Source organism: Bubalus bubalis, chromosome 3, assembly GCF_019923935.1.
Source record: "Bubalus bubalis isolate 160015118507 breed Murrah chromosome 3, NDDB_SH_1, whole genome shotgun sequence".
NCBI lineage: Eukaryota > Metazoa > Chordata > Mammalia > Artiodactyla > Bovidae > Bubalus > Bubalus bubalis.
In genome coordinates, this window is record NC_059159.1 from 64,278,434 (window position 1) to 64,291,948 (window position 13,515).

The 13,515-nt window shown below is 41.3% G+C and overlaps 1 protein-coding gene across 7 annotated transcripts in view; it reads left to right on the top strand.

Moving 5' to 3' along the window:
* The window catches only part of CLCN3 (chloride voltage-gated channel 3), an 88,640-nt gene that overhangs the window by 24,388 nt on the left and 50,737 nt on the right, over nt 1–13,515 (top strand). The gene's annotated exons all lie outside the window — the stretch shown is intronic.

Genomic DNA, 13,515 nt, shown 5'->3' on the forward strand with positions numbered 1-13,515 from the left:
GAGAGAGCTTGTCCCTGAACACCTGTGAATAGATGAGGTAAACACACCCCTTCCAAAGGCTGGCCGCTCCCTTGAAGATGTTTTGCTAGACTGAAGACCCTTTCACTTTACTTCCCCACTGCATCTCCCGTTCCTGCCTTTTGACTTTAGTTCCTCATTGCTTCTTTCTCTCTAATCTATACAAGAACCTGGCTTCCACACCCCAGTGAGATGGTTATTTTGAGGCACTAGCCTGCCATCTTCTTGGGCTGCTGGCTCTTCCTTGCCTCAGCACGTCTCAGATTCATTGGCCTGTCATGTGGCGAGCAGAGGGAGCCTGGACTCAGTAACAAGAGGAAGGGGCCGCCGGCCAGGGAAGGAAGCTGAGAACAGTGTGGAGGTGATTCTCCCTTGGGCCTCCAGAAGGGGCGCCCCTGCAGACACCTGGACTGTGTACTTCTGACTTCCATAAGTGGAAGAGAACACATCGTGTCCTTTCAGACCACTGAACCTGTGCTCATCTGTCACCGTTGTGGTAGGTGGCCCGCGCAGAAGTCTCATCTCAGGAAAAATGCTGCAGACCTTGGTGTCTCCAGGGCTCTGTGACCGCACTGTGGGAGTTCTGACTTGAGATAAGCCAGCTGCAAAATGCACATGGGGAACTGAGTATGGTGCCTTGCTGTCTGGTATTTTATAAGCTATGTGAATGGAAGGGCTTATATAAAAAGGGCAAAATCTGCATGTATAATGTGATCCCAGTTCTCAAAATACTGAATACACACACGTACACACACCCTGCACACGTTTGGTGGGAGATTAACCAAAATAGTGATTTTTCTCTGGATGATGGAATTTTTTTAATGCTTTACAATTATTTTTGTTTGTTTATTTTTGGCTGTGCTGAGTCTTTATTGCTGCGGGGGCTCTGGTTGTGACGGTGCAGGTTTCCCACTGCGGTGACTCCCCTTACCGTGGAGCACACGCTTTCTCTAGGCGTGTAGGCTTCGGAAGTTGCAGCGCTGACTGAGTTTCACCGTGGTGTGTGGGATTTTCCCAGATCAGGGATCAAACCTTCATCTCTTGCATTAACAGGAAGATTCTTTATCCGTTGAACCACCAGGGAAGCCCCTTGTTAATGCTTTCTGTTGTTTTGCAAATTGTCACCAATTTGTCTGCAGATTTATAAAACGGTGAGCCAAAACTTCCAACTGACTGTAAGGTGTATTTGTCCATATAGAAAGATCGAAAGTGTTTTCTGAACAGTTTAACTTGCGTTATAACTGAAATGTTTAGCCATATGGCAAACATTCTGTGACGTTCTCTTGCTGGGCCTTGCGAATGTTAGAGTTGAGCTTGTGCCTGGCTGGCTGAACTCCAGGTCTCTGCACACCTTTCCTCTGCCTGTAACGCCTGTCATTACCTGTGCCTTGCTCCTCAGGTTTTACCTCACGCCCCTGGAAAGCCTTCCCTGACTTCTCAGGTGTGGGTTAGACCCTCCTGTGTCGTGAGCTACGTTGCTTCTGTTGTGTTTGCTTTCTTGGCTTTTCTTATTTATTTTGGTTGTACCTTGCCTTCTTCCTGGACTAAGCTTGCCATCTTTCAGTATATTTATCCTTTGTTTTTCTGTCTGCTTTGTTCTATTTAGGGCTTATCCATTATGTACTAATGGCATTTCTTAACTCTTGATGAGCAATCTTATTTTCTTTATTTCTAAACTTTGTGGCACTGGGATATTAGTCAACCATGGTCAGCCATGGGTGTGGTTTATTTCTCCCTTCTTAAAATGTCTAATATATTGGCATACATCCAGTAGAAGCTTGTTTAAAGTTTACTGCTTTATAAAATATTCATCCTGTTTAACATATTAGCTAGGTTTACTTTATAATGTTTAGGAGTCTTGTTTTTTCCTTTTTTATTTATTGAACTAATATAGGTGTATTGAGAAAAGTTTTGGTTTAACTGGACACATGTGGCGCCAGTGGAGTGGCAGGAACTGTCACACACCCACGTTGTCACAACGGTGTCACACGGGGGCCCCAAATGAAGAGTCATCAGGAGGGAAAAGCCACAGGATAGAAGAGGTGGGCTACGTTATATCCAGTGCCCTGGAGTTAGTCGTGCCAGCACTTGAGTTTGTCATCTTTCTTATCTAAAAAATAAATGTGAAATATCTAGTCTACTCACCCAACTCAGATTAATCTTGGAAACAAAATAGAAGAATATAGTAGAAGACATTGTGGAAATGTTACTGTTACATGTGTGAGTCCTTTGTGGCAGTTTTGGCCTGGGTTCTCAAAGGCTATCTGTACTTAGTCAAGTAGATTACATCATGACATTCACATAGGTTATCCTGGATTCATAATAATCTCATACAGTTAACTGCAGGGTTTAGTGATGACTCGGGTTGCCTTGGAGAAGTGCTGATTCTAGACCTGGGGCAGGGAAGATACACGGTGTGTAGTACGAGAAGGAAGGAAATGCTCAGAAACAAAAGGATCAGGACGGTCAAAGGAACACTGGAGGGAACCTGAGAGCGCGCCTTGTGGCCAAACCTGGAACCACTTGAGCACAAAAATAAGGTAGAGTGGCAACCCACTCCAGTGTTCTTGCCTGGAGAATCCCAGGGACGGGGGAGCCTGGTGGCTGCCGACTATGGGGTCACACAGAGTCGGACACGACTGAAGTGACTTAGCAGCAGCAGCAGATTATATCCAAAGTGTAAGATCAATGTAAATGAGTTCATTTATGCAATGTAAATGATAGGAACTGATATAAATGACTGAACATTGTATAAGTGGGGGAGAAAAGACAAGTCTCCTGGATAATTTCTGTAGCTGTCCACCCTTGAGGAGGAGGAGCTGCCTTCTACCCTCCTCCCTTGATGATGGGCTGCATGTGGTGGCTGACCTCCCAAGACTAGAGCCTGGGATGCTAGGAACTCCGCAGTGGAGGGAGCTGGCCAACACCATCATACCAGATCCTGGAGGTGCCACTGCCAGTGAGGCCGTGTGGACATCGCATACCCCCAGCATGTGACAAGAAGACCACTTGCCTTGGTGACACTTGCCTTTCCAAAGACTCATAACCCCAGTCTAAGCACAGGAGGAACTGTAGACAAAGCCAGACTGATGGGGACAAGGTCATTACAAAGGAGGAGAGACTGAGAAACTGTCAAGACCAGACGAGTTGAGAGATGTGTTACCTAAATGCAGTGTGGTGTCCTGGATGGCACCCTGGGGTAGAGAGAGGACAGTGGCAGAGGCTGGTGAAGCCAGAGAATGTCTGGGCTTTCCTTAGTGGAAGTGTGCTGATGTCAGTTTCTTAGCTGAGAAAAACATGCCCTGAACACACAGGACATTGTGAAAGTGAAGGGAAAGTGAAAATTGTTCAGTCGTGTCCGACTCTTTGCAACCCCATGGACTATCCAGTCCATGCAATTCTCCAGGCCAGAATACTGGAGAGGATAGCCTTTCCGTTCTCCAGGGGATCTTCCCAACCCAAGGATTGAGTCCAGGTCTCCCGCATTGCAGTCAGATTCTTTACCAGCTGAGCCACAAGGGAAGCCCAAGAATATTGCAGTGGGTAGCCTGTCCCTTCTCCAGAGTATCTTCCCTACTTAGGAATCAAACCAGGGTCTACTGCATTGCAGGAAGATTCTTTACCAACTGAGCTATGAGGGAAGCCCACATAGGATATTAACTGGGAATGAATATTTGGGATGGTAGTCTGGGAAGCTGAGCGAGAGATACTCAGGACCTCTTTGTACAGTCTTTGCCACTGTCTTACACATCTAGAATTAGTCCAAAGTAATGTTTATTTAAAAAAAATGAGTCCAAAAGCATTAACTGATAAATAATAAAAGCAAAATGTGCTTATTGTAGAAAATGCAATTGATAGAAATTAAACATGCTTAATTAAGATCCCTCATAATCCTGCTACCCACAGGTAACTGACAGTTTTGGTGTATTTTTTTTAGACTTCTATGTATTTTCCATCCAGCAAGTAATTGTTAGGCTCCTTTATGGGCCAGCTACCACGCCAGGTGCTGGAGATGGAGCAGTGAACAAGAGTGATGTGAGTCTCTCTCATGGAGTCTGGGCTCCACTGAGAGAGAAAGCACCGCTGAAATAAATAGTAATCCCACAGGAAAAAGTGACAGTGGTCTTAAGGTAAATGCTGTAAAGCAGCAGTATGGTTGTGAGGACATGTAAGTGAGGGAATCTAAGATGCATCAACGGAGGTGAGAAGTGAAAAAGGAGGAGTCGAGCAGGTGATGGGGGCAAGGAGTGGGGTGCTGGGAGTTGGGGTACAAGTGTGGGTACAGTCGGGAGATCCTTGGGGAGGATGGAGTTAGGGGCTAGAGTGGGAAGGGACTGTGGCTGGAGGGGTGGTTAAGCAAGGTTGAAACTCTGCATTTTAGGTGTTGGGCCTTTTCCCTAAAGAGTGATGGGGGAGGAGCATGGTGATAGTCATTTTAGAAGATTGTTTAGCTGCCATGTGGATTGGAAGGTAGTGAGAGCAGGGAGGTGAGTGTCGTAGGTCAGAAGGGAGGTGACGGCTTCTCTGATGGGCAGAGTGACTTGCAGAGCAGATGGAGTCAATAGAGAATCCCAGGTGAATCAAGCCAGATGTGCTGACGGGATGGGGGCTGGGGGTGCAAGGGAGAGTTCTGTGTTATTAGCATGTGAAGCTGGTAGTGCCATGTACAAGGTGGAACCTGGGACCTTTTTCAGTTAATGTTAAAAACATTGCCTTATGTTACAAAAGCATACCTTAGCTTTAATGGCTGCATAATATTTGAATACATGAATGTGTTCTAAATTCCTGGAAAAAAATTATTGGGAGGAAGGCATTTATTAACATTAGTTAATGTGTAGTGAATACATTTTGAAAATGGATGGTAGAATTGTTGCTAAAGACTCTAAATGCTGCTAAGATGGTTGGAGTTGGTCAGTTTCTGTGAATAAGAATAATGAAGTTTATTTGGTATCAGCTGCAGGGAAAACACATTAATAACATAATCCAACAGTAATTTTTTAGTAAACTCAGTATCCTCGCCTGGCAATTTGTAAGCAGAAACAAATTACTGATGGTGTAAGATTATGGTACAGCTCAGAAATCTAAGAAATCTATTCTGAGTTAGAATAATTTGACTGTGGTACAGCTTTTCAGAGGTTATGTTTGTGCATGAGGTCTTCAGCAGGTGACAAGTTGATTTTAGTTTCATCCGGCATCTCCCAATAACATTGGTGGTGTTCTAACAAGTGAGGCATTTGCCTTTAAAGTTGAATTTGGCAACATAAGCTCAACCCTTTAAAAGAACAGGAAATGGCCATATCATGAGTCCTCAGTAAAAGAGTTTTTAGAAATTCTTAAAGTTCATAATAAAACAAGGCCACCATCATTTAATGGCTGTTTGTCAGGAGAAGGTCAAAACTCTTTCAAACACTCCGCTCAGAATTATTTTTAGAAATGAGCAAATAATTCTAGGCTTCATCTGATACTCATTCTAAGCACTGTCATGTTCTTAATACATATGACACCCTTCAGATTCTGTTGCCAACTAACTTGTAAATTTTCTCTGCACCTGTATCTCCTACCTAATATACGTGGAGTAGGGGACTTCCTGAATTTATGTGCATGGATATAGGTAAGGTCATGTGTTTAGGGAGAGCTAACCCATACTAAGTTTATGAAGTGCTGTAATTCAAGATGTTACTAACAAACTAGGAAAAAGAAGTTGGTCTGGTAAAGGGGTGCTGCTGCTGCTGCTGCTAAGTTGCTTCAGTCGTGTCCGACTCTGTGCGACCTAATGGACTGCAGCCCACCAGGCCCCTCCGTCCATGGGATTTTCCAGGCAAGAGTACTGGAGTGGGGTGCCATTGCCTTCTCCAATGCATGAAAGTGAAAAGTGAAAGTGAAATCGCTCAGTCGTGTCCGACTCTTAGTGACCTAATGGACTGCAGCCCACCAGGCCCCTCCGTCCATGGGATTTTCCAGGCAAGAGTACTGGAGTGGGGTGCCATTGCCTTCTCCGTGGTAAAGGGGTGCCTTAATGAAATTAGTCTGTTGTACCAATGGCAATCAAATGGTGGTTGGATATTCTCAGAAAGATCATTGGGAAGATGTGAGCTTAGTTTTGATTATCATCTATAGAACGTGATGATATTTACCTCACATGTCACCTGTGATTATTGTTAATTGTTCTACAGAAAGAAGTCCATAGAAAGTTACTGAAATTACTAGGTCAATAAATAATTGTTTAGTATTATACTCTACCTGGAGAAGGCAGTGGCATCCCACTCCAGTACTCTTGCCTGGAAAATCCCATGGATGGAGGAGCCTGGTAGGCTGCAGTCCATGGGGTCGCTAAGAGTCGGACACAACTAAGCAACTTCACTTTCACTTTTCATTTTCATGCATTGGAGAAGGAAATGGCAACCCACTCTAGTGTTCTTGCCTGGAGAATCCCAGGGACAGGGGAGCCTGGTGAGCTGCTGTCTGTGGGGTTGCACAGAGTCGGACATGACTGAAGCTACTTAGCAGCAGCAGCATACTCTACCTCCTTACCCTAATGTCATGATATAATGAATTATTGCTCTGTGCATGGAGACAATTACTTATGAACTGTTCTTGGGAGAATTGAGAAAATAGTCAGTTAAATCCTGTTTTGTGCAGTGGTTCCAGTTAAGAATTGAAAAGGCTTCAGAAGTTATGAAGTAAACCTATAAAATCATCAGTTGAGGTAAATATTAATACCTAAAATCATAGGGAGTCAGTGGACTTGTTTAAACAGTTCTAAAACACTAGCATTTAGAGGATATTCCTTGAAAGAATCTATGCTTAGAACAAATGAAAGTCAGAATAGATTATTATGAACCTGTCAGTGTAGATCATTATGAACCTGTTACTTGTAACTTGTTTGGGACTGTAAATAAGATTCGACTAGAGGGGGTTAGGATAGGGAAGAAAAAAGAATAATAAATTCACACTAAATGCTAACAGACTCAGAGATGGCAGGATAAATTTCTAACTCAAAGACTTTTGAATTGTGACTTATAACACACATCAAAAAGATGCATAAAGCATACTTGTACAGAATGAGTTACTACACAGCAAGCACTTTTGCAACCTGCTCAGATTAAGAAAATAAGCATGACTGCACTCCAGCAGCTTCCTGACCACACCCCTTTCCCTTTGCCTAGAGATAAATACAATTATCTCTCTGTCTGGTCACTTTGTTGCTTTCCTTTATGGTTTGATCATCTAGGTATGCATCATCAGGATTGTCATGTAGCATACCCTGCTTTTAAGATTAAATAAATTGAATCATACACTACATATGCCTTTGTTTCTTGCTTTTACAAAGCATGATTTTCAAGAATCTTCTTTGTTGCAGGGAGTAGCTGTTGTGACGTTGCCCTAGTCTATGTCACTCTTTTTTGTCAATATACCACAGTATAGATATTCATTCTGCTACTGATGGGTCTGCTAGTTCTTAACTGTTTCTGTTGGGTACAGACACTGCTGTTTTAAATATGGTTCATGTATCCTGGTGGGTATGTGCACAAGTTTCGTTGGCCTGGGTGTGAACTTGTCAGGTTGTAGGCTTTATTTTTTATAGTGTTGATTCAGTTTACACTCAGGTGAGCATGTATGACAGCTCCACCTTTATCAACTGCTTGGTGTTGTCTGACTTTTGCTGTTGTCCATCTGCTGACTGTGTCATGGATTCTGATTGTGGCTTTAATTTGCATTTCCTTGGCATCTTTTTATGCTGATGGACTATTTGAAAACAATTTTTTGAAGTACCTATTCAAGTTGCTGATTTTTCTATCGACCTGTGTGTCTTAGAGATATGTAAACGTTAGTCGTTTCCAATATACAGGCTTCCCATTACATGAGTGTAAGTATCTTTTATTCTGTGGGTGGTGTCTTATTCTCTGTCTTAGTCTGTTTGGCCTGCTCTAACAGAAATAGCACAGGCTGGGTGTCTCTAACAGCTCTAGAGGCCGGCAGACTCCTTGTCTGGTGAAGAGGGGTCACTTCTGGTTCCTGGTCTGCCATCTTCTCTGTGACCTCCAGGGAGCTCTGTTATAAGGGCACTAATCCCATTCATGAGGGCTCCACCCTCATGACCTAATCACCTCCCAAAGGCCCCACCTCCAGATGGCACCACACTGGTGATTATTTCTCTCTGTATACATTTTGGTGGGATACATACATTCAGTTGTAACATTCTCCTAATGGACAGACCCTGTTCATCAGATGTTCTTAATTGTAATATGATCCTGGATAATAATGTTTTGTGTTATGACTAATGGTTTTTGTGTCTTAACGAAAAATTTCCCTGTCTTCAGGTCATGAAGATATTTCTCCCTGTTATTTTGTGAGAGCTTCATTGGCCTTCCACATTCAGGTCTATAATCATCTGAGCAATTTTTGTAAATGTGTGTGGATTAGGGTGTATATAATTTTTTTTTTTTTTTAATGGAAATAGCCAGTGGTCCAAATACCACTTATTTAAGAAAACCATTGTTTACACAGTCTTTTATAGTGCCACCTCTGCTATATATCAAGGGTCATATATAAAGGAGGGTCTATTTCTAGACTCCCTATTACGTACTTTTGGTTATTTTCATAGCTTTATGTCAAAAGCACTCTGTTTAAATCACTATAAGTCTATAAATAGTCTCAGTGCCTGGTAAATAAAGCAAGTCTCCCCTGTTCTTTAAGAGTGTCTTAATTATTCCCAGGCCTTTTTATTTCCATGTAAGTTTTAGCAGAGTTTGCCACAAAAAAATCTTATTTTTTTAAAAAATATAGTTGATACACAGTGTTGTTAGTTCCTGTTGGGATTTTGACTGTCATTTTATGAAGTCTGTAGATCGGTTTGAATCTTTCAGTTCGTGAACATGATATACTTCTCCATATACTTGTCTTTTTTTTTTTTTTTATACTTGTCTTTTTAAATGCCTTTAGTCTTCCTATTGACTTTTGTCTTCATTCTTTATTACACTTGTTTCTAGGTAATTTTTAAATGCTATTGCTATTTGGTGCAATTTTTATTTTAAAATTTAACATGCTAACTGCTGGTATATTTTGAAGTTCAGTTGTTCGTTGAATATTGATTTTTAAAAATTTATCCACTTTAACTCTTACTAATTCTAATGACTTATTTATGATGTCTTGATGATACAGTCATATCATTGGTTAGTAGTGGAAAATCGAGCCAACCTCTGCACTGAGGTCTGTTTTAACTACTGTTCAGCTCTAGGTAGTGGTGGTGGTTTTTCTGTATATATTGCATTATGTATGTGTAAAAGATGATTCTTTTAAAGGCTACTACATCTAAAAAATAAGTAATTCCTTATAATCAGTGATCTTGTCTATTTCACATTTTCCCAATCATTTCCCAGTTGTTACATTGAAACTGGTTGATAAATCCTTTAAATCTTTTAAAAAAAATTTCTACAGGTCCCTCCCCCCGGCCCCTGTTATTTATTTTTCATTCATTTGTTGATGAAGAAATCTGGTCATTTGTTTCCCATTTTGGGTTCTCCTAATTGTGTTCCTGAGCTCTCACTTAACATGTTTCTATGTTTTTTTGTTTCTGGTAAATTGGTAGTTAGATCTAAAGGAAAAAAATACTTTTATTTTTAAAGTACTTCTAATGTAGATTTTTTGGGTCCTGTGGGTTAGGAGGGGCTGAAAGATTATATATAGCTATACATGTGTAGTTATAGTGTATGGTTACACACTATCCTGTGTATACCTGCCTCCCTGATTCACATACCTCCAGACTCCCACATCAGTTTGAGGGTAGAATCAGGGCGTGTTTGGAAGTAGAGACACCTTCTCCCTTTGAAGTTTTAAGTCCTTTTATGTGCTGCCAATTCTTGGTTTTGGTTCTTCAGAGGTTTTGTCCTGAGTGTTGACTTAAAATGCACAGTGTGAGAATTGTGGGTTAAACTTTATCTGGGGCAAAATGATGACTATAGTCAGGGAGACAGCACCTCAGATAGCCCTGAGAAACTGCTCCAAAGAGGTGGGAGGCGGGGAGGTGAGTATGTGATTGTGGTGGTGAGGGTGAGAGGACGGGTGAGGGTCATCAGCAGGCTCATGGCTAGTCATGAGGAGCAGAGGTCACCATGGAGGATTTCAGTGCTTTTCTAGATAAGAAGAGATGTGAGAAATGGGCTCAAAAATTTGGCTTCTGAAAATACCTAACCCTCTGAAGACCTGTCCTGCCAGTTTTCCCAGAGCACAGAGTGCTCCGTTCCTGCTCTCCACCCTGCACTCTTTTCAGGGGGTGTTGAAGGTCAGCAGCTGCAGCGGCTCAGAATTTGATCTCACGTAGAGGCAGATGGCAAGTGCCGATTTGTAGGTGATCTAGGCATCCCCCCACCCCACCCCAGTGCCTTGGAATTCTTGAATGTGTCTTCTCTCTTTAGCTGTAATTCAGGTTCTTAGTCTGATAACACCTAATCTGTGTCAAAGTCCTCTTTGGCCACACCTTCCAGTTTACCTTGTCCTTTTTTCTAAAGTATAATTAGAAAGCACCTGAGCCTAAATAATGCTTTTACTGGAAGAGAATGTGGCACCCATGGACCCCATAAGCATAAGAAATTTGTTTACTTCTGAAATTCTTTAAATTTTCAGATTATTTTAAAAGATTTATTTCAAAATTAATGAGTAATGTATTTGTTTTTAAAAATTTCCACAATGTAGAGCTATATACAGTAAAAACTGAATGTACCATCAGCCTCCCCACTTCCATCTCATTCTATACTGAGTGATAACAATTAAGTCTACTGCATCTCATTCTAAATTTAACTCTATACAGATACACTGTATATAATATATACATGCCTACATACAGAAATACAGTGTTCTTTAAAAATATTCATTTTACTCAGGCTACAAAAATGTTTACCTATGCAACGCCGTCAATGTATTTTATAGGGAAAATATTCTTCCCCCTTTAGTTACTGCTGGCTAGCAGTCATTTTTAGTTTTCCTGCGTGACCAAGTTGTAAATCAGGACAAACAGATGCCTCCAAAAAAAAGAGAGTGCCTCCAAATACCAGGAAAACTTGTAGATAGCTTTTCATCTTATAACAAGTCAGGGAAGAATATAAGTAGTATAAAACAAAATTATTTCTAAATGCCATATAGAATGCATTTTTAAAAGTCTTGTAATAGTAGAACTTGACATACCAAAGTACCAAAAGGACCAAATTTACTCTTGGTTAATTTAGCAAAGTTGGCTCTTTGTTTAAAAGTTAGATTTCCTTGTTTAAAAAAATCATTTCAGAGGTTGTGGGCTGGGACAGGACAGGATTGTCGAGGGGGAGTAGGGTGGTGCGTGGGCTAGGCTCTCATGCCTTTCTCCATGTGTAAAAAAGGGAAAAAATATCATTTCCAAGAAAATATGAAGAAAACAGAAAAAGCCACCCATAGTCATATCATAAATGCTAATACCAGAACCAGAGAGAATTAGATAGAACATTCCTGTGGCAGTAACTTGTTTATATTCCTTTCCCAGAACCCTTTTACTCACAAATCCCAGGTGGGCTTTTATAAGAAGGTATGTCTTTCTGAGGTTCAAACTTTTTGAAATAAAAAAACTGATTTAATCTAACTTTTAAAAAGTTCCCAGAGAAGGTGATGGCACCCCACTCCAGTACTCTTGCCTGGAAAATCCCATGGACGGAGGAACCTGGTGGGCTGTAGTCCATGGGGTCGCTAAGAGTCGGAAACGACTGAGCGATTTCACTTTCACTTTTCACTTTCATGCATTGGAGAAGGCAATGGCAACCCACTCCAGTGTTCTTGCCTGGAGAATCCCAGGGACGGGGGAGCCTGGTGGGCTGCCGTCTATGGGGTCGCACAGAGTTGGACACGACTGAAGTGACTTAGCAACTTAGCAGCAAAAAGTTCCCAAATCACTAATAATAACTAAGATGTACTAGACAAATGGTTTTTCTAGTAGTCATGTACAGATGTGAAAAGGCTGAGTACCAAAGAATTGATGCTTTTGAACTCTGGTCCTGGAGAAGACTCTTGAGAGTCCCCTGGACAGAAAGGAGATCAAACCAGTCAATTCTAAGGGAAATCAACACTGAATATTCACTGGAAGGACCGATGCTGAAGCTGAAGCTCCAATACTTCAGCCACCTAATGTGAAGAGCCAACTAATTGGAAGAGACCCTGATGCTGGGAAAGATCCAAGGCAGGAGGAGAAGGGGACAACAGAGGATGAGATGGTTGGATGGAATCACCAACTCAATGGACACGATTTTGAGCAAGCTCTGGGAGATACTGAAGGACAGGGAAGCCTGGCATGCTGCAGTCCATGGGGTTGCAAAGAGTCAGAAACAACTGAGCGAATGAGCAACAACTAGACAAGCTGGATATCTCTCTCCTATCTTTACTGTCGTCTGAGTCCTTTCTTTCCTTCTCTTGCCTGCGATTCTCATATAAAATCATTGAATTGGAGTAGACCTTAGGGTTGGCACATTCAGTGCTTACAAAAATACATTTTACAAAACCCCCGAGCCCTGTGGAACAGCTTCTAATGAATTTTTGTTTAGTGGCATTGCCCCATCATAGCTATTTCAGAAAAGAATCTTGTAGTCTGGGGAGGAATCACCTGAGAGGCAGCTGTAAAAATTTGAACTTGGATTAAATGAGCATCAGCTTTTTTTTCTTTTGGAATGACAGTTTGAAACGAAACATACTTTGGTATGTTAAGTTCTACTCTTAAAAGACTTAAAAAAAAATGCATTCTGTATGGCATTTATAAGTAATTTAGTTTTATACTACTTACATTCTTCCCTGCCTTTTTATAAGATGAAAAGCTCTCTGCAAGTTTTCCTGGTATTTGGGGGCACTCTCTTAACCTGTTTATCCTGATTTACAACTTGGTCATACAACGAAAAATAAAAATGATACATTTTGAAAATAAAAATGATACATTTTGAAACGTTCTGTAGCCTGAGTTCCCTTATTTCTAAATTTCGTAAAATGTCTAGTAAGGAGACCATTAGAGTACACGTTGAGACATATTTCACTAAAGCCCCATCCCCCCACCTTTACAAAGCACAACGAAAATCTTTGTGAGACAGAAAAAGTAGAAGTCAGGAGAGAGGAAAATCTCCCAGCTAGTAAGTCTCTTTTTGCATAGTTTGACAACTAGCAAAGTTACCTAGGATGTTAAGTTTCTTTCTTAAACCTCGATGTCTTTCTTAACTAGCTGGTTCCTGAAGGAAGGAGGCTGCTGAAGGGGATTAGTAATGGTCCAGTTACTGAAATGTTGAAGCCACAGTAGAAGTATGCATTAGTACATTTTAGATACTTAACAATAGACTTTAAAGCCAAGTGTCTTGAAGACTTTGGTATCTTCTGTTTCTTTGTCTTTATGATTCACGTGACGTGGTTACATATAAATTTGTGTATTTATACGGTAAAATCACGTGGCCTTTTTAGCATGCCATTCCCACTTACCTACATTGGGAATGAAAAGGTTCATTC